Source organism: Polypterus senegalus, chromosome 4 (genome assembly GCF_016835505.1).
Source record: "Polypterus senegalus isolate Bchr_013 chromosome 4, ASM1683550v1, whole genome shotgun sequence".
NCBI lineage: Eukaryota > Metazoa > Chordata > Cladistia > Polypteriformes > Polypteridae > Polypterus > Polypterus senegalus.
In genome coordinates, this window is record NC_053157.1 from 101151639 (window position 1) to 101174451 (window position 22813).

Sequence of the window (22813 nt, forward strand, 5' to 3'; positions counted from 1 at the left end):
GCCTCAAACTCAGAAAGCAGAGGGTTATGGTTTGAGCAACCTTATCTGAAATGGTGGTTTTAAGAGTGGAGTCCCTCAGTGGTCAGTGCTAGAGTCTCTACTATTTTTAGCAAATATTGCAATGGGGATGGACAAGTTACACCAGCCAGGGATAAGTCACCAAAAGAATAAATTGGCATTACATTATTAATAGCACAAGTGCCTATAAAAAAATGGCAACTCCACACATTCTCACATGCATTTTCCAGCTAGTGTGGCAAAAGTCAAAAAGTCCTTTTGAGGATAGCGAGCCACCTCAAAGAGCAATGTAAAGAGCAGAAAATCCATCTATTGTGGCGCTCGACGCCAACGCTATATTAAGGTCAGAAATGGGTCATGAAGAGGACCTATGTTCCGACTCAGCAAAGTGCCAAGTGCATTAGAGACCTAAAACAAACCTGCTTGACTCTACAGAGGAGGTGGTGGAGCGTCTCAAAGGTTCATATCTATAATCTGGAGTGCCATTCACACCAGCAGTACAGGGATGGAATCAACTGAGAGACTGACACCTCTGCAGCTCCTGCACCACTTCTCCATCTGCTAAGGTCCATTAGTCCATGTGCACGGACACCAGAAGAGCTTCAGGCTGATGGAGCTGGGGAAAAGTGTGACAGATCGAGTTGCCACCAACTCCCAAGTGAGCTGTGAGAAGCGTAGTCAGTGGCAAAAATACACAGGCATAGGACAAGGCAGATTGTTGAGGGGTTGTGAAGTGGCAGTGAAGGGAGAGTCTAAAAGTTAAGATTCAGACCTGGAATGTGGTTTGTAGCACCAGTTCAGTAAAGGAAAGCAGCAAAAAGACCAGAACATCTGCATCCCCACACAAGGAGGTTCACCTTGTTGCCCACAACTGACCAGCATTGAACACCTCTGTTGCACTGCATGACAGCACAGCACTTAACATCCTGGTTGTGCCACCTGCCAGTGCAGCACGCAACAACCCTGCTGTGCCAGTTGACAACAAAGAGCTCAAAAACCCTGCTGATGTGCCCTCAACGCTGGCTGCATGACCTAAACAGGAGAGGAGACCAAACCGCCACTTTGATGAATTTGTGTGCTGTTGCAAACAGTTTGGAAGTGGCCGTTGCGGACAGCAACTTTGAAGGGAGGACTATGCAGTGGTGCTGGACAAGTTATGTCAGGCAGGGATGAATCAACATAAGAATAAGTTGCCATTATATTGTCAATAGCAGCATTAGATTTGAATACACAATGGGAGGTCTAAAAATTGAAAGTACACCTTATGACAAGGATTTAGGACTTGTAGTGGACTCATCACTATCAACTTTCAAACAGTGTTCAGAAGCAGGCAGCTGTTTTAAAAGCTTTTCAAAGTTTATACATTTTAGAGTTTGCTACTTCTGCTCAAAACCTGTCTTACTAAAGTTAAATTTAACAGTTTTAGTCTTGGTATTTGTTCTCTGACACACAGCTTTGAAATGTTTTATATTTTTGTCATGTGATCCTAATAGTTCACCCTGATTCCTCTGCTAGTTATTACAAAATACTAAATCTAGACAGGCTTCCCCTGTCATTGGTGATTTAACATACTAATTATGTCTAAATACTCCTGTTCCTGTATTTTATGTATAAGGTTATCCCAGTTAATATTTGTGTAGTTAATATCCCCCATGACTACAATATCCCCATTAAAGTTGCCTTTTTAATGCTAGAAAAACAATGCACATTGAATGTATTGCCTTCATTGGGTGGTCTATAACACACTCCTAAAAAAATGCATCTAGTCTGTCTCCAATGTTTTCTAGCTGAATCCAAATGTATTGACTGCAATGTGTCTCATCATCATTCTGGTTTACATAAACTCCCCTCCCTTTCCTTTGTGTTTATCCATCCTAAAATGAGTAACCATCAATGCTATATTCATCACCTACTCTGCTATTTAGTCTGATATCTGTTATGTTATATTGTCATAATTATGATCAACTCCAACACACTTATTTTATTTTTGAAGCTCCAAGCATTTAAGCCAGAAATTCTTAAAGTGCACTACACTTTAACTTTGGGCTAGATATTAAGTTTCTATGTGTATTTTATACCACACTGCTGTCCTTACCTTCACATGAATTTTTAAACATGACTTGTCCTAAAATTTCTGGCCCCGCATTCTGGTTTAAACAATCCTTGACTCACCTACTCATATGCTTCCTCAAAACATTGGTGCCCCTCTGTTCAAATGTAACCTGTCAAGGCAAAATAGGAGCCATCTGTTTCAAGAGTCCCAATGTCCCAACAATGTATGCACCTCTATCCTTCACCAAGATTTGAGCCTCATGTTCTTAATTTTACCTAGACTGGCACACGGCACTGGCAGAATTCAGAGAAGATCAGCTTGCCAATTCTACTTATCAGCCTGGCACCTCTTTAAATTTGGACTGCAGAACTGACATTCTGCCCTTATGTATGCTACTTGTTCAAACATTGGCAGTGATTACTGGATATGGCCAGCAACCTATGTACCCTTTTCTTCTACCTGTGCACCCAGAAGGCAACACACTGTATGAAACTCTCTGGAGCAAACCTGCATGCTATTCTCCCTAATAATTAAGCCCCCACTATCACAACCTTTCTTTTTTCGAGAGGATACTCCTCATGCCTGCCTACCACCTCAAACAGGACTTACATTGTATTGGCTTCATTTTAGGAGTTTGAATTAAGATTACTGAACTGCTCAATCCCTTTTTATAAAAATTTTATTTTTACTTAAATTATTAAAATGAAGAAATTTAAATATCAGTTTAAACAAACTACTGCAGTTATTTAATACCTGCTAGCTCCTGTAATACATTCACACCTTAATTACCTACTCTGTGTCTTTATTTGAAATTACTAAACTTTACTTTTTCCCTTATCACTTCCCTAGCTGATTGTTTTTCAATCTCTGCACCCTATTTTTAGCTTCTTTACTTTTAAGCTCAGTGCTTTTGCCCACACTGCTTGTACTTTAAATGTGTTCCTCTCCATTGAAGAACCCTGATGCCACTGCCCTCTTATTAGCACTAACTCTCCCTGATATGGGCCCTGGTAATCCTATTTATACCTTGATTCCTTCTTATTTAGAAAACATAATTAGTAAATACTATCCATCACTACAATACTGGTTATTAACTTACTCATCTGCAGGTTTCTACCACTGCTTCCCTGTTCTGTGACCTCTAATTAGATGACTTTTTTTGTAATGTGAAGCCTTAGCACACCACCTACACCTTAATTAAGATACATTTTTTTTCCTTATGAATAACTGCTTATGCCCTCACTCATTACTAGCACTTCAACTGTATGATGTGAGCACAATGTACTGCTCTGTTATATTTTTTATACCTTATTATCTTCCACTTAACACTAGAACCCATGAAACCCACGAAAAAACACGTAATTCCAGGCCACCATAAATTCCTTCACACCTCTCCATTACCGTCTTTTGTTTTGCAAATGTGTCAATCAGCACAAGCAGCAAGCAGCCTGCTATCCCATCCACCCACTACCGCTGCTCAAATCGTTCTAAATGTTCTTTCAGATCAAGTTTGTTTATCTGGGTGTGAGGTACTTGAAGTTGTATAGGGTAAATAATATATTGTTATTTGGAACATGTGTTCCATGTGTACAACAGTCTATGTAAATGTAGGATGACAGGAAATGTGAGGCAAGTAATGTTGAACACATAGCTAAAACAGAAACTTCTTTCATGGTATAGTACTAATGACAAAATTTTGACATGAAGTGTATTGGTTGCAGGTTCAAGTCCGGGCACTTTCTAGATTTACTATTTTGAGTAGTGAACTGCTCTTATTGTTACTATTATAGAATAATAACTTACATTTAATTTGAGTCTGTAACAGCTGGTATAACTTTATTGTACTCGTAAAGGTTGTTTAAATCATAAAACCAATGAATGCTACTCAGTACAGGCTTTTTTATATAGTATTATGTAACTAGTATATTAGAGGACACAATTGTATTCAGAGATTGCTGAGATATAGAGATTAAATTATAAAACAGGGTAGTCTTTTTTTCTTTTCATCAGTGAAGTATTTAATTATATATATCCCTTTAATAGTTATTTTAATTGCTACATGGAAATAAAATATCTAAGCACTGAAGACATAGCCAGTACTTTATTTCTCCATATTTGTTATTAAGAACACTGTAGTGAGTGAGACATTCTAATGTATTGCACATCATTTTTGCCTTAGCTTTTACAAACAATTGCACAGAGAAATGGGGCATGTCAGTTAAAGCAAATGAAGACCATCTTCAGAAGATAAGTGAAAGGAGGAAAGTCTGGCAAAGCTCAGAGAAGACTTGATTAGCAAGCATGCTATAAACCTCAAGTGTATGCATGCCAGGCATTGTGGCTGAGGGTGTAGCTGTAAAGAGAGAGAGAGAGAAGTGGAGGATGAAGTGTTGTACTTGGGTGGAATTCAACAAGTAAGAAAAATATTTAATAGATATGTACACTTCACCCCCTTCATGTTATCTGCAACCTTGTGGCAATGCCAACTTGGGGACAACAATTTCCATCACCACCATCTGCACCAGACAATTTGATCAACACTCACACAGTTTAAATAAGTGCATCAACAAAAGTGGCATGTCATTAACGGTAGCAACAGATGCATATAGTTTTATTTCTCTCAATCACTTTTGGACAATAGTTGTCTTGAAGGATTACAGCTTTTAACTTAGAGTGCATCTTTTTGTCTCATCTTGGATTGTGTTTAGACTTGCTACATTTACAAAAGACACTTTTCACAGTAGGAAAAGCACACATCATCAGGAATGTTTTACTCAGGTGCAGTTGTATGTAGCATGTTTAAGAGTAAGCAACTCCAGTGAACTAATAATGTAATCCCCAGGTAATATATATATATTGTAATAAATAACGAGTCCTCTCAAATAGAAAAGGTTTTGGGGTTTCATCCCTGTATATTGTCGTCCAGACAAAATGAAAAGAATGATCCAAATATGACTTTTTCAGTACACAAATAAATGAAATGCTGTAACAAAATGGCGTTTATATAGAAGATGGGATGATGGGAGGAAGTGGTTGGCAGGAAGTGATGATTGGAGGCGGGACCACGGAACCAACGTCACCAGGAGCAGACTGAAGTAATCGAGTGGGAACCGGAAGTGACGTCATCAGATGGAAACCGGAAGTGACGTCATCGCAGCCATTTTGGATTTGTGATTTTGAGACTGTTTTACTTGTCTTCCGGTTTTCTGTAGATAGAAAGAGAGTCAGGTAAGCACCACATGATAAACCCTTGTCTCACGAGATTTCACTCACCTTTAGGCTCTTTGACTGCCTCCAACTCACACGTGTGTGACAATATATATATATATATATATATATATATATATATATATATATATATATATATAGTGGTAGATAGGGGGCACTCTCGCTCCCTTGAGCCCCTGTCCACGACTCCAGACACCAGGTAAAAGTCCAATCCTTGACTTTATTTAAATGCCACAATGCGCAAAGCACCCTCTCCTCCACAATACTCATACAATAATCACTAATCACAAACAATTAACAATCCTCCACTCCCAGACGCGTTGCCACCCTTCCACCCAGCTCAGCTCACCATCTGGGAGCTCCCACAGTCCTTTTATATCTCCTGACCCATAAGTGTTCTCCATCCCCAGTCCATGTGACTCTTAATCACTTCCAGGTCAGGTACAAGTTCTTTTTTTCACCCCGGGAGCACGTCATTCCTCTTGTCCACGTGTGCTTCCGGGGCGTAGGGAAAATATCCATTATTCCTCCCTGCAGTGTCCCCTAGTGGCCCCCATGGCATCCAGCAGGGCTGCGCATAAAAACTACATTGTCCATGATGCCCTGCTGGTCTTCTGGGGACCTCCATTCTGCAAGGAGGGCTCCACCTGGCGGCTTGGGGGTATTGGCCGGGATAAACGGCTGGCCATCCACCACTATATGTGCGATCCGCCTTTTCTAGTTTATTGGTGGACCGTTCAGTCACGTCCCGTGCCTCATTACTTTTATTTAAAGCTGGCGCTGCTTCTCCTGCCTCCCCCTTCCCCTTCAGGGAGCTCGATTCCACCGAAGAAATGCTGACCTCACCTCCGGACTGTTGTCGACCTTCTCCTTCCCATAATCCGTCTGGGGAAATCACGTGCCCACTTTCGGCGAATGGAAGGTGACCCTCATGGTCATATGATCGACTGTAGTCCTTTAGAAGTTCCCAGCCTGCTCCGGGATAGGTCACATGACTGTCTTCGTCGAATAGGATCCCTCGTTTTCGACTCCTAGATAGGCTAGCCTCTTCGTCATCGCGGCCATCTTGCCTAGGTGGGAAGTACTTCTCCGACTCAGAAACGAAAAGACCACTTCGTAAAAATATGAATAATAACGTCCCGGCGCATCGGGTGTTTGTCCAGCACATACCTCTATATTTACAGGACGTTTTCCTCGTTCCTTTAGGCAGTCCGGTGTGTCTGATGTCTGGCAGCCTTCCTGCTGTCATAACGCACGGGCCCTTTCAGCTTCAATCATCGCCTGGTCTTCCTCACTTCCCGTCAGGTAGGCCCACGTAGTCGCGGCATCATCTAGGGCCTGTTTCCTTGGGCGATCCTCATTCTTTCTCCCAGATTTTTTTCCCATGGTGTACTGAGGTATAGACAGGCTTTCTATTGCAGCGCTCTTTGTAGACGGTAGCGTTTCTACCTTCGGATGTTCAAGCGGGACCTTCTTAGGGTCGTCTGCGTACACAAAATGTGTTTTATATTCAGGTCCTCTGCCAACAGATGGCCAGAGAATCCTGCTGACTACGCCAGTGTCGCAGTAGCGGGCAGTAGTGCCAAACACAAACACGCCAAACACCTGGCAAAAGTGCCACAATAATCCTTTTTATTATAATAATTACGTGCACTAAGCACCCTCCACTCCACACTACTCATAAATAACCAATAATACACAATAAACAATCAATAATCCAATCCTCCAGCTCCCAGATGCGTTGCCCTCCTACCACCCAGCTCAGCTCATTGTCGGTGAGTTCCCATGGTCCTTTTATACTCCCTGACCCGGAGGTGTTTCTGCGCAACAGTCCACAAGTCCTTATTCCTTCCGGGTCAGGGTAAATAGTCCTTTTTCTTCAACCCGGGAGCACGTCGTTTCCTCCTGTCACGTGACCGTGACGTACCCACAGGGTTGAGCTTTCCAGCTCCATGACTCCCATGCAGTTCAGGGAGGCTGCTCTCCTGCACTCCGGGGAAAGTATTGTCCCTTTTCCAGTCCCCTGCTTCTTCCGGCATCCCGGTGGGGCAACGTCCCTGGGTGTCTGTGACAATATATATATAAATATATATAAATATTGCATAGAGAAAAGTACTTAGTTACATAGTACTTCAGATAAATCCTATAAACTAACAGCACTATATCTGAGGCTGATTTTGTTAGAAAATTTCCCTGGCAAAGCTAGGTGACACAGCTAGTTACAAGATAAAACCATAAAGTGCACAATTGTAGCAATTGTAATTGTACATGTAGCAACAGTGTAGATAGGTATTCTATGAAAATGTACACAATAGAATCCCATCCATAAATACTTTATGCATCAGTGTTTATCCCTGTAAAGTATAGTGGATAGTAGTTTCCACAAAAACATTCATAGGCACTAAATTAGAAGGTTATTAGGTCTTCATTGTTAGAACAGAATCAATAAAGTACACAAAAAAAACAAAAAACCAGGAGCAGCAGTGAACAGCATGAGTGCCAATACTAGGGGCAACAACAACAACAACATTAATAATAATAATAATAATAATAATAATAATAATAATAATCCTCAAACTAGCATAGCATATATGACACAGACATGGTAAAATAATATTAAGAAATCAACATGACAATAAGACTGTAGCTATACACTTTAACTGTATTACTAGAGGCTGATTTATTTAAAAATATAATCATCTTTCAAATGGGCTTTTATTAAAACTCTAAAAATATCTGTTGTTTACAACGTGATTGATTAAACTCCTCATATTCATTAGTGGCATGCTACAGATGTTTTCCATAGTTGGGTTGTCACTGGGAACAGACTGAAAATATGCAATGATTGCATGGTTATGCACATGTTACTCCCTTTAAAATCCCTGTGAAGTGTTTTTACCAACACTATAAAGTGATTGGAATCTGCCTAAAACAGTGATGGTGAACCTTTTGGGCTTGGCATGTCAAAATTACTGAAAATGACTAAACTAGTATGTCATTCCCGCTAAACAAAAGAGAAATAATTATTTACATATTCACTTATTTAAAAAAATACAGCTCAATCATGTGTGGTGCTATGTACTGTATTATAAAAGTAAAAGAAAAATCAGTGACTGACAATGGAGAATATTATATGTGCACTTATAATTGGGCTAAAAATAGTGCACTAAAAAACTACCCTACATTTAATAGTAATTTTGAATTGAAATGAAAAACTATGGAACATATTGCATTCGATTTGACATCAATAAATGGCTTTTTGTTGCTGAGTTTTAATAGATAAGTCTGAAATTGAAAGTATGTACTTTGTGCACTTCAAGTCTAAGCAAGCAGCACTAACTTCATTTGTCAGTCGGTTTCGTTTGTCCATTTTAATGTTGTTTAACGCTGAGAATAGGGTCTTGCAAAAGTATAATGCGGAAAATAAGCTAGTTTTAGGAGGGAATAGGAGGGGCGGTTGTAAAACAGCACATGCTTAGAAATGCAGACTACTTGAACTTTGTAGAAGTGTAACCACGGAGAGAAAACAATGTCAGCACTGCTCTTTGCAGATTCTATGCAGACAGTATACCAAAATAGTTTTTGAAATTAATAACTTCCTTACCTCTGCAGCAGTGTTGTTTAGGGAAGCTCTGAACTGCACAATGAAATAAAAAATGGGATAACTTTTATGTTGTACGTATCCCGTATGTATGTGAAAATATCACGAGATAAGAATTTTCCCAAAATTAATATAAAAGCAGATTTCACACAAATGGTGACAGTGCACTCATTTTGGAGACTGCAGTTGTAGATATCACACTTGTCCCATGAATATGAGCTTCTAGTGCAGCAGTTAGAAGTCAAATTAACTGTTTGGCTGCTGTGATGACAGATAATGTGCTGATACGGATGGTGAGAATCCATTTCAAGCTCTGGGTAGTGCAGGGTCTTGTATTTTTGCTATTTTTTTTATTGTTCAGTTTCTTTGGTAACTTGGGTCTTGGTGAATGCTGGCGTGTCACCATTCATGCATGTCATAGGCTCGCCATCACTGGCCTAGAAATTTTTCACCCCAGCTCTACTCCTAAAGTACAGTATATGTGATCTACTTAACACATAGCCACATGCACACAATCAGAGTTTAATAATCCAGTCAATCATTGTCCAACCTGCTATATCCTAACACAGGGTCATGGGGATCTGCTGGAGCCAATCCCAGCCAGTACAGGGTGCAAAGCAGGAACAAACCCCGGGCCCCACACACACACACACACACACATATACACCAAGCACACACTAGGGAAAATTTAGGATCACCAATACACCTAACCTGCATATCTTTGGACTGTGGGAGGAAACCGGAGCACCCGGAGGATACCCACGCAGACACAGGGAGAACATATAAACTCCACGCAGGGAGGACCCGGGAAGCGGGACACCACCATGGCATCCAATTTAATAATCCAACAGTGTCTAATCTATCTAGTCAAGAATCTGAGAGGACTGAGTTTATTACAGCTACATTGTACGTAAGGTACAGATCAAGAAGGATCGAGGATTGGTGGGGACACGATATAAAAGGGTTTCATGCAAAGCAGAGGTTTAAAACAATCAGAATGTCAAAAGGGAGATTTGATCACCTATATGAAACTGACTACAATACCCTGTCTAAGAAATGTGCTTTTTTGGCACTTCACCTTAGAGGACATATGTTTTTTTTGGTAGGCAATAGTCGGAGAATACCACAAATTGCGGAATCAAAAAGTCTTTATTATTTTTATTTTTTTGCTTTTTTTTGGTTTGTTTTTTTTCTGATCTCTAAAACTATCAGATCTGTTTAACATGAGTGAAAAAAATCAAAATTGAACACTTGTACAAACTAAATTGTATAGAGGTTTTGCTTTTCTTTAAATTGCTAGGGTAATAGATAATTTACGGTGATGGTGGCAACAAAATTACTTCACAGATAGCAAATGAGTAATGGCCCAGTGCTGGCTCATTCTTACCATTGACTGACGGCGATGAACTCGTCCGTATCAGGCTTGTAGTTCACAGCCACATATCAGCCAGAACAGGGCCACAACACAGGCACAATTAAGCTTTCTTAAGAAAATATTTGAAGCACAACTAAAGCTCAACCATATTATGACCATATATGAAACATGATTTAGGACAGAGTACAGCCACAAATCAACCTTCACAATGCCTCATTTAAAGCATGACTTGGGCTGGAGCACATCCAGAAAAATACACTACACCACATTTTCAAAAAAAGGACAAAGACTAGATGTATCAATTAATTTAAATTGTTTTATTTATCCTTAAGACAACAAATGACTTGCATGAACTTAGAAAACAGAAGACAAAAAAATAACAGAATACTGGAGTCTTCGCTTCAGCCAATATATTATTTCTTGATTATTGGTGCTTGAAGTCAGCCGGTTTTGATGGATAGGACCTTAAGAAACAAATTCGACCATAAACTTGCAGGCAATTACTATTAACATGAAAATTAAAAACAGAGAGTTACATAACTGCTTCAGCAATGATATTATGATATTATAATGATACTTTTGATTGAATTTGACGATTTTACTTTATGTACTGCATAGGTATATACACAAGTAGCCAATTTGTCTCACACACACACATACACAAACGCACACACACACACACACACACACAAATCCCAAAACTTCTCCATTAGAACATCAGAACCATCTAGACAAGAACAGGCCATTTAGCCCAACAAAGCTCGCCAGTCCTATCCACTTAATTCTAATAAAACATCAAGTCTAGTTCTAAAAGTCTCTAAAGTCTTACTGTAAACCATGCTACTTGGTAACTTATTCCAAGTGTCTATGGTTTTCTGTGTAAAGAAAAATTTCCTAAATGTTGTGTGAAATTTACCCCTAACAATATTCCAACTGTGTTCCTGTATTCTTGATGAACGCCTTTTAAAATAACAGTCTCGATCCACTGTACTAATTCCCTTCATAATTTTAAACACTTGAATCATGTCACCTCTTAATCTTCTTTTGCTTAAAATAAAAACACTAAAAACTCTTTTAATCTTTCTTCATAATACATCCCCTGTAGCCCTGGAATGAGCCTAGTCACTCTCCTCTGGACCTTTTCTAGCACTGCTGTTTCCCCTTTGTAGCCTGGAGACCAAAACTGCACACAGCACTCCAGATGAGGCCTCACCATTGCATTATAAAGCTTGAGCATAACCTCCTTGGACTTGTACTCCACACATTGTGCTTTATAACCTAACATGCTTTTTGCCTTCGTAATGTCTTCTCAACACTGAAAGTTGATAACATAGAGTTACTGTATGACACCTAAATCCTTCTCATAAGGTGTACTTTCAATTTTCAGACCTCTCATTGTGTATTCAAACTTAACACATAAATACACAAATAAACAGCTCATTTACAATGCCAGTAAACAAAACAAATTGTTATTTCATACACATTTTTAAATACAAATGTCTGAGTGGTATGTGTTCTGTTGCAGTGTTTATTTGCTAATTAAATTTAAGGTATGTACATGTGTACTTTTAAACATGTCATACTTGGTACAGTGGAACTTCGGCATTGGGTTATGACTAAAACGTTCACCAAACTTTTGCATCTGTTCACGACCACACACTCAGGTGACGAACAAGCCAGTTTTCCTTCTGGTTCATACGTGCCGATGATTTCCGCACGTTTAGTTTTTGCATAAATTAAGGATTTTTCATATTTTCATTTCTTTCCCTGTGCTTAAAACTCATTAAAAAAGTGTTTACAGTGAGCAGGTTTGTAAGGCTGTAGCGTGAACTCTTGCAATTTTAGTTTTCTCTTTTCAAGGTTTTCTAAGTGTTATTCGATGTTTTTACATTTAGTTTACTATTACACTGTGCATTCAAACTTAAAAATCTTTACAAAAAATATATTTACATACAGTTTGTACGGTCTGGAATGGATTCATTGCATTTACATACAATCCTATGGGGGAAATTAGTTCGGGTCACGACCAAATCGGTGACCAAATTCACTGTATTTTTTAAGCTTTTGGAGTTTATTTTATTATAACAATAGTCACTATATTTGGGGTATATAAAATTAACACAATAATTTTTTAAATTATTTAAATTGTGTATCTGTCTGGGTGAAAGCTGATAATATACTGTAATTCTAAGTTTTTAATCAAAAGCAGACTAAACAGGTTAACAACATCACTCAGACCCACTGTAGCCAATCAAAATAAAAATGACAGACAATAGTCAGTACACTGGCAAACAGATATATCCAAGATAGGAAACTCTGGTTGGCAATGGTAATCTAGAGTATAGTTTAGAAATGTTAGTTAACTTTCTAAATGTCAGTACACTATCTGTTTTTCACTATTTATTCTTTTACTATTCTGTTTCATTCTTTACTATTTTAATTCATTTCTATTTCTTTACTATTTTTATATTATTTCTTTTTCATAAATTTTATTTGAATTTCTGTTCTTCACTATTTCTATTCTATTACTATTTCTATCTGTTATATAGTGCCTTTTACCTATCTATCTATCTTTTATATAGTGCCTTTGACCAGTGGTATAGCTAGCTTGCTGAAGGCCCCTGTGCAGCACCTTGGGATGGGCCCCTCCTGCCTAGCATAACTGTTAGTAATTTATTCGCAATCACACACTGGTGACAAACAAACCAGCTCTCTAAATGGAGTTTGTAATAACTTTTGAAATGTCTTTATTATAGCTGGTGTTAGTTAGCAAAAATAAAATAAATTGTGGGAATGGAATGTGGGAGGTGTAGGCATCTGTGCTATAAAATGAAGCAATTTCAATTTGTAACAAATGTAAGTGACAACACCAGCTAACAGGATCCTACTACACAAATTGACCTGTTTTACACAAATTCTGAGAAAATGGACATCTTAAAGTGGTCACGCTCACAAATCCTCACAGTAGTGACACTAATGTGCAGTAAGCCATAATAAGGTACACAATAAAACTGATTACTGATATGTTAAACTGATAAAACTTACAAAGTAATTCGCCTGTCCAAGCCTCTACAGGAGGTTGTCCACTCAAGGCATTGGATAAACATCAAATTGATTAAGCCAATGGAAGTCATTGAAAAACCTCCAACTCCCATCAGGGAGGATCAGGCTGGACCAAGATCTATAACGTTCCTCTATAACTCCTACTTCCAGCATGCGCTGGATTTCCAGCTCCACCTCTGCTTTCTTTGCCTCGGGAAGTTGATAGGGGCGGTCTCGAACGATAACCCAGGCTCTGTCACAATGTTGTGCACAATCAGATAGGTCCTTTCTGGTTTTTCGATCACTACACTAAAACCATGACACGGTCATAATAATGGACCTGTGCTGCTTGCGCATCTTCCATGCAAGTTTTTAAAAAATGTCTGATTTTGCCAAATTGATCGCGTAACTGCATGATGTATTCTAATAAATTGATAAAGGGAACAGCCTCTCCTTCGCAACCTTCTTTTAAAATATCCAATATTCTCAGAGGTTGTCATCCATATAGTAATTCGAAAGGCAAGAACCCCGTAGAGGCTTATGGAACTTCATGATAGGCAAAGAGTACAATGGGGAGGAGCTGATCCCAGATCATCCCATCCCCACTGACCACCTTGCTAATCATTTGTTTAAGAGTCTGGTTAAACCTCTCGATAAGACTGTCGGTTTGAGGATGATACACATTGGTCTTTAAGTGCTTTAAGTAACTTGGCCGTTTCCCTGAACGTCTCTGAGGTGAAAGTCGTCCCTTGATCCATGAGGATTTACTTAGAGATGCCAACTTGCGCAAAGACCCCTACAAGTTCCCGTACAATCACTGTTGACGTGGCTGAGCGCAAAGGAACAGCCTCTGGAGATTGGGTCGTGTAATCCACAAGGGCTAATATGTATTTGTGTCTTCGGGCTGAGGACTCGAGAGGAGCTTGGTCCCTCCTAGGAATTTGCCGTATTTGACTCTGGGTAAGAGACACAAAAACGGCGAACCTTCTCATTAATCCCCGTCTAATAGAATCAGAGCTTAATATGCTGTAACGTTTTTTCGGTGCCCAAATGGCCTTCTAGGAGGCGGGCGTGTGCCAGTTCACAGACCTGCCTCTGGTAAGTTTGTGATATTAACAACAGCTTCCACAGCTCCCCCTCATGCTCTGCTACCCGATATAACAAATAATTTTCAATCACAAAGTGAGGTCCTTGTGGCATGGGCTAATTGTGCATTGGCCATTGACTAGTACAACTGCATACCACTCATTCCACTGCTCCCTTTTGAAAGAAGCTGGAGTTTCTTTAAATTGGAATTGAATCTCTGAGACAGGGTCCGGTCTGACCTCAAGGAGCAGGGATTCCTCCTGGCTTGTTGAGGCCCTGGGAGATGACATTTAGCCTGTGACAATCCAGGAACCTCCCAATCCACCAATTGGGGCACCTGTTTCTCTCTCTGCCATCTGATTACACGGTGTAGAACCAGCTTGAGATGGGTCATTCCTGTCAATAACCAGGCCTAAATTGTAACTGGGAATAGATAGTAATATACCGCATTTATTGTTAGACCAGTCCCACCCTAGGATCACAGGAAAGGGTGAATTCAGGAGGATCACTACGGGTAATTTCTTCAGCAATCCTCTATGGCAATTTTATACTTTCGGATTTATCTATGTATACAAGTAATACTGGTCTTTACTTTTACCCATTGTCACAGTAGTACATATTGGCAGTCAACAGTGGAAATGTTGCTGCTGGAATCAAAAAGTGCTTCAACCTTAAATCCATTAAGTATCATTACTCCCATATGCGACATTGTCAGGGGGTTTATAAGTGCACACAGAACCCAATCAACCCCTCTAGCTGCATTCAACCTCATTCCCGAGTGGTTTGTCTGCCTGTGGGCATGGGGACCTCGGAACAGACTCCAGTTCATCAAGTAGAGGCATATTTTGTGGGACGTAATTCCTAAAGGACCGTTTTGCTCTCCCAAATTGCAAGGCTGTCCTAGATGTTTCGATGAACTCATAAATGTTCTGAAAGTCTCCCCAGACTGGCTGGGTGAAATGCTCAAGGAGTTTTGTTCAGGTTGAAGTCCAAAACAGAACTGATTTGGGTTTGACAAGATGGCGGATTTAAAGGCCATGGCAGGAAGTGGTGCCATTGAGGCTGTAACTGGAAGCGACATCCTTGGGACTGTAACTGATGTCATCCATGGTGCCAGGACCGGAAGTGGTGTCATCAATGGTGCCAGTGCCGAAACTGGCATCATCAAAAGCACTGGTATCTAATAGAATTTCCCAAGGATAGTCTGCATAGGATGGAGAGATAGAGAGACAGTTAGTGCAGCTCACCACCCCCTACTCTGGCGTGGTATTACTATTATTTAAGCCTTCTTGCTGCTTCCATTGTGCACGTGTGTGACACTATCTAACAGCAGAAGACAAGCTAAGGAACAGCAACATGACAATGACATGCAGCAAAGAGTACATTCCAAACCATGAAGAATTTTCCAGTTGAACCTAGATCAACAGCAAAGCAGCAGTTCCAAACAACATTGGACATCATCCATAAAGACATAAAACTATCTGAACTAAGATGAAGCCGAACTTTAAACAACGAGTAAACAGCCAGTCTACATGTTATATGTTTGTCTGCTTAGGCTGTCTGTGTCCAGTCTTGCATTTATCATACTTCTGTAATACTTGAGTTTATCAATAAAATAATATTAGTTTGTTTCTTAAAATGAATGGGCTTCAGGTACCTTGACAGAAGTCTAAATTCTGGACACCTGCCTCCTAAAACAGAGAAAGGTAATGTAAATAAAGTAGGAGCCTTACTGAATTATTTGAGTTTTTGGTGGTACTGGAAAACTGATCATTAATTAACCAAGTTAAAATGCTTTTTCAAACCCCACGTTATTATGGCATCCTCCTAGATGCACATCTTACTGATTATTAATCATCAAAATTCCTACACCTCAAAGCAGCACATACAGCTGAATCTCCACTAAGTGTACAGCAGCTTGATTAGGAATTTAAATGCCATAATTCCAGCAACAAAATAAAATAAAACAGTGCAAAGAGTTCCTTAAAAAAACAGTATAAACAGTATCACTGGAGGCCGGGTGGTGCCATTTTATTGGCATAGAGTTTTTTTTTTTAATTTGTTTACTGGTCTTGTTTGAGTTTGCTTTAATGTAGCAGCAGAGTTAAATGTAAAAAGTTAATTTTGTTATTATTGCTTCTATTAGGTTGTATTGTGTACAGTTTTATTTTGAGAGAAACAGGTTGTCTTTCCCTTTAGAACAGTAGTTAGTTCCATCCAGCTGCAGGGTAGTCATGGCATGAAATGATATGCAGTTTATGATGTACAAAATGATTCTTTTTAGTGATTTGATTCCTTTTATTCAGTTCACCAAAATTACTTGAATCTCAGAATCACTGATTTGTTAACTTCAAAAATAACAAGCTATACTGTAGTTTAAAATATAGACTATATAACTTTAACCACCAAACAAAACAAAAAACATAAAACGCAAGCAACAAGATAAGTAATTGTCACAATAATTCTCTTTGTTGAATTTTGACAATAAATACAATTTCAACAATAATAGATAAAAAAAAACTTACAAACAGAACCTTAGAATAGTAGACACATCACGATAATACTGTGAGATCATTAAAATATGACTAAATAAAAATATTTTCAGTTTTGAATTAGTCTGCCACAATTTCCCTCTTTTATATCCCATTCTTTCTTTTGCAATCTGCCATACATATTTTATCAGTGAACTGTTTTGCGATTCATTGTACTGCAAGTGTCTTGTCTGCAGTGCAGTACACAAAACAATTCTTTTGCTGAATTAGTTCAGTGCGCTGTGAGTCAATTGTCTACAGTTTGTTCCTCAGTTCAACACATGTACTGATTCTTTTGGTGAACTAGTTCAGTGTACTGCACTGTGAGTCTCTTGTCTGCAGTTCGTGAATGAACTTACAATGGTTCTACAGATCAGTAGGGGGCATACTGGTTTATTCAATAAGTCCGTGTACTGAAACGGTTATAGTCAGTCAGAGTGAACTGATCAATGGGAGGTGCTTTATGTCATCTACCAAAGTAGTCTTTGGCTAGTTGGCATCATGACTGTTTTACTGATAGGCTGTTTCCCAAAGACAGCAGCCATTTAAGTGACGTTAAGATGATAGCTCTGGACTGTCATGGAATGCTATATAAAATGTAGCACATGCTGCACATGCCTCAAAAAGATGTGGTCTTTAATGTCAGTGTACTAGTACATTTGTTCAGAGACCAAGAGAAGTACAAAAGAACTAGTTTGTTCATTCACTGTACATCACTTGTTAAGATATCATCTAGTAGTGGAAGGGTGTAAGGACTGGCTGGCTGCTTTAGTGGAGTTTAATTTACTCTTATTAGTAAATAATGTTAAAGCAGATTTTTGCCCTGGACTGTGGTTATTTTTATTGGTGGGGTGTAAAGACTTATTTTAGTTTATTTTCCTTTTCTCACTTGTTATTTTTGTTTATAACACAATTTGATTGCTTGGATTATTTGTTGGATATTTTTTCCTTTATTTTTACAGTTAAAGTGTTCCTGTCAAAGAGGTCTTTCACAGATATTTTTTTATTTTACAATTGCAGTATACCTTAGGGAGTCCATCTAGTCAAAATCTTGGTTAGAAAAATGGCAGCAATACAATTTAGCTCTCAGCTTTGTCCTTTAAATATCACAGTTTGTTTTGCACTGTGCAACAGATGATACAGTGTGCCAGATTTGCCAGGGAATTTGTTCAGTGAAGTTTAACCAGGCAAAAATCATCCATTTTAACAAAGACATAACTCTTGTCAGAAAAAGGTGACAAGTAAAGTGGCCCAATTAGATTTTACTCTTTAGAATACATGTTAAATCCTACAGCCCATTGGTGTAGATAAGCAAATGTGCCAAGTTTACCAGGTAATTAAATTTGTGTACCTGCATTGGGCTGCACAAACTTCACATACAATCAATATGTGAAATACAAATTGTTTCATAAGTTGTGGGAATAAGAAGCTGGCTGTGAGATAGTAAGTAGCTGCGAGTAGTAAGCTAATGAATGTCATTTCTTCTGTCAGTACTTAGCACTGCTGCTTAGTAAATCCAAAAACCTCAGCTTGAATGTATAGCCTACTTTTATAAACTTGCCAATATCCATTTCTGTTTAGTGTAACTGTGTACGTAACATCAAACTGTTAAGCAATATGTCTTGTCTATAAAAAATGATGTACATTTATAATAGATGGTATTTGGTAATCTGATTGTATGCACATGGAATAATAGCTGGTGTGACCTTAGTAATTGCTGTGGAAGATACTTGGTCAGGAAATATTTGATTGTCGTTGATAACATGTGTGATAAGCCAACCACTCTAGACATCATAAAGGTTTGGGGCAGCCACCCATATATAATAACCGGGATGCAAAACTTTAAGTATTTGATCAAGGGTATTCTCAAGATCTAGTCCAAATCAGAACTGTCAGACTGGAGGTAGGCTGGTGGCTTTAAAGGCCCGTAGAGGAAGTGACGTCATCGGGGCCAGAACTGGAAGTGATGTCATCTCTGGTGCAGGAAGTTGGTGGTATTTCCTGGGACTGACCTGCAAGGAATTGAGAAAGACAGTCAGTACACCCTGCTGCCCCCTGGTCTGGTGTAATATTAGCATTACTCAAGTCATCTAGCTTCCTCCTATTCGCACATGTGTGAAAGGCCCCCCCCTCAGCCCAGACCCATCGTGTTGGGCATCCTGCAGCGAGAGGTCATGTGCTTGAGAGAGAGCATCAGCGTTGGCATGGAGAGAGCCCTTGCGATGAACAAGCGCAAACTTATATGGTTGAAGTTCAAGAAACCATCTAGTGTCCCGCAGGTTCGATTCCTTGTGAAGGGTCATCCACTGTAGAGGTGCATGGTCAGTCACCAGTTTAAACTCTCGACCCAGGAGGTAGTACCTCAACTACGTCATGGCCCATTTAATTGGCTGAGCCACTCTTTCCACTGCCGCATACCTGGTCTCCCAATCCAGCAGTTTCCGGCTCAGGAACATAATGGCGTGTTTGGCGCCACTGACGTTCTGGCTCAGCACGACACTCAGGCCTGTGTCCGAAGTGTCCATCTGGAGAATGAACCGGAGAGAAAAATTAGGTGCTTTCAGAATAGATGCCGAAGTCAGAGTCTATTTTAAGTCACTAAATGCAGTGTCTGTCTTATCAGTCCATACCACAGTGTTGGGAGTCCCTTTCTTTGTCAAATTTGTCAATCGCCGCCCTCTGTGAAAAGCGAAGTATGAACCAGTGGAAGTACCCAGCCAATTTGAGAAAGACTTGAACCTGCTGCTTGGTTCACGGAAGGGGCTATTTCAGGATGGCTTCTACCTTTGAACTTTGTGGTTTGACAGTACCATGACCCACCAGGTATCTCGAAATAGACAGGAAGTCCCATTGAAAGAATAGGAAATGTTACAGGAAGTGATTTTGAGATATCTCAAAATGTATTTGAGATATCTTGAAATGCACAGGAAGTTATTTTAAGATATCTCGAAATGTATTTGCGATATCTCAAAATGCACAGGAACGTATTTCAAGATATCTTGAATTGCATTAAAGATATCTTAAAATGCATTTCAGATATTTCAAAATGTACAGCATATCATTTCAAGATATCTTGAAATCTATTTAAGATATCATAAAATGCTTTTTAGATATCGTAAAATAGATGCATTTTTAGATATCTGTAAGTCAATTTGAGATATCTAAAATGCATTTCCAGATATCTTAAAATCCATTTTGAGATATCTCTAAATGTTAATTCGGCTTGCCATAGAGACCTGATTAAGTTGACGGAAGTCATTGCAAAACCTCCAGCTTCCATCTGGTGTATTAACCAAGACGATTGGACTGGACCAGGAATTATAACTCTCCTCTGCTACTCATAGTTCCAGCTTATGCTTGATTTCAAGCTCCACTTCTGCTTTCTTTGCCTCGGGAAGTCGATAGAGCCACTCTCTAACGATAACCTCGGGCTCAGTCACGATGTTGTGCCCAATCAGAGAGGTCCTTCCGGGTCTTTCACTCACCACCTCCAGGATGGACAGGATAGCTGGAACTTAAATTGGGACTGAAATTAAGGTTAGTTGTATGAGCAAAGAATGAGCGGGGCTGAGCAGAGATGGGATCCAGGTCCCTCTCCTTCCACGGCTCCAGCAAGTTTACGTGATATATCCGCTTGCTTGGCCAACAATTGGGCTCTTCCACCAAATAGTTGATGAGCCCTTTCCTCTCCTTAATTTCATAAGGTCCTTGTCAATGAGCAAGTACTTTGGAATGGCAGGTGGGAACCAAAACCACGACATGATCCCCCAGCTGGAACTCTCGGAGAGTCGTACCACGGTCATAATAGTGGGCCTGTGCAGTTTGCGCCTTCTCCAAGTGACTTTTTAAAACAGGTCAAATTTTCTCAAATCGATCGTGTAACTGCGTGATGTACTCTAATATATTTTACAGGGAAGTGCCTCTCCTTTCCTTCCTTCTTTCAAAATATCCAATAGTCCCGAGGTTGCCATCCGTATAATAATTCAAATGGTGAAAACCCCATTGAGGCTTGCGACTTCCCAATAGGCAAAGAGTACATGGGAGAGGAGCTGATCCCAGTTCCTCCCGTCCTGATCACCTTGCGAAGCATTTGGTTGAGAGTTTGATTGAACCTCTCTACTAGACCGTCTGTTTGAGGATGATACACCACAGTTTTTAAGTGCTTTATTTTAAGTAACTTGGCAACTTCCCTGAATGTCTCCGAGGTGAACGACTTCCCTTGGTCCGTAAGGACTTCTTTAGAGATACCGGCACATCCAAAGACCCCTACAAGTTCCCGTACGATTACCTTCGACGTGGCTGAGCACAGTGGAACATCCTCGGGATATTGAGATATTGAGTAGGATAATCCACAAGGACTAATATATATTTATGTCCTCGGGCTGAGGGTTCTAAGGGTCCTACAATATCGACCCCAATTTGCTTGAAGGGAAGATCAATCAGGGGAAGGGGAATGAGAGGAGCTCGGTCCTTCCTAGGAATTTGCTATAGTTGACACTCTGGGCAAGAAATGCAAAAATGGCAAACCTCTTCATTAATTCCCGGCCAATAAAATCTGAGCTTAATCCACTCCAGTGTTTTCTTGGTGCTCAGATGTCCTCCAAGGAAGTGGACATGTGCTAACTCACATACTTGGGATTAACAACAACTTTCTCACCTCCCTCTCGTGCTCCACCACTCTATATATAGTCGTTCTCAATCACAAAGTGAGGTCCCTGTGGCATGGGCTGATGAGTGTGATGGCCATTGACAAGCACTACTGCATTTTTTGCAAATCTTAGGGAGTCGTCGTTCAATTGCTCCCTTATAAAAGAAGCCAGCGTCTCTCTAAATTGAAACTGCAACTCTGAGAAAGAGTCTGATCTGACCTCAAGGGACGGGGATTCCTCCCGGTTTGTCGAAACGCGGGTTGATGACATGTCCGCCTGCGATGCTCCAGGAACCTCCCTGTCTTCCTCTTAGACTTCTGTATCTCCCTCAGCCAGCTGATTACCCGGCGTGGAGACAGCTTGAGTCGGGTTTCCCCCATGTATTGCTAGGCTTAGGTTTTGGTTGGGAGCAGTAATTAGTACATCGCTTTTACTTTTGGACCAGTCCAGCCCTAGAATCACACCGAAAGGTGGATTTGGGAGAACTGCCACAGGGAGCTGATGAAACATAAGGCGGTTTTGTATTTACAGACTTCGCTATGTATACATCTAACACTGGTCTTTACTTTCATCCACTGTCACAGTAATACATATCGGCAAGCAACAATGGAAATGTTGCTGCCAGTGCCAAAGAGTGTTTTTCCGGTGAGTCCATTTATAAGTACTTCTCCCATATGCATTAGTCATAGGGTGTTAACAAGTGCACACAAACTGCCTCTCCCCATCCACCTGCAACCGCCCATGTCCCCGGGCATGGTGGGAACTCAGTAAGAGGCTCCAGTTTATATGAACGAGACCTGGTGGGTGCAACATAATTCCTATGAATCCACTTGAGGACCTTTCTGTTCCCTCAGATTGTGTGGCTGCCTTTGGTGTTTCGAAGAGCTGTATAAGCTCTTCCATGGTGTGGAAATCTCTCCAGACCGGCTGGGTAAAGTGTTTGTTGAGGCCTTTCAACAAAAACAGGCAGGCTACCTGCTGTACTATTTGAAAGGTAGTAAGCTCAAATGGCATTAGCTATTCTGCTATCTGTTCCCATAAAAGTTTGTACCTTAGTACCAGCTTTCTCTTTTCTTTATTTCTTACACACTCGTTCAACACTGTCCCCCAACTCACTCTTGCACTCTCCGCGACCTCTTCCTCTCACCTCCCCCAAAAAAACAAAAATCATTGGAGTACTAATGGCAAGCTGTACCTTGATTGGTAGTAAATAGCACCATCTCTGTTCCT

The 22813-nt window shown here is 40.1% G+C and overlaps 1 protein-coding gene across 15 annotated transcripts in view; it reads left to right on the forward strand.

Annotated features, from left to right (window-relative positions):
• adgrl3.1 (adhesion G protein-coupled receptor L3.1) overlaps positions 1-22813 on the forward strand; it is a 1314450-nt gene that overhangs the window by 840591 nt on the left and 451046 nt on the right. The window lies entirely within an intron of this gene.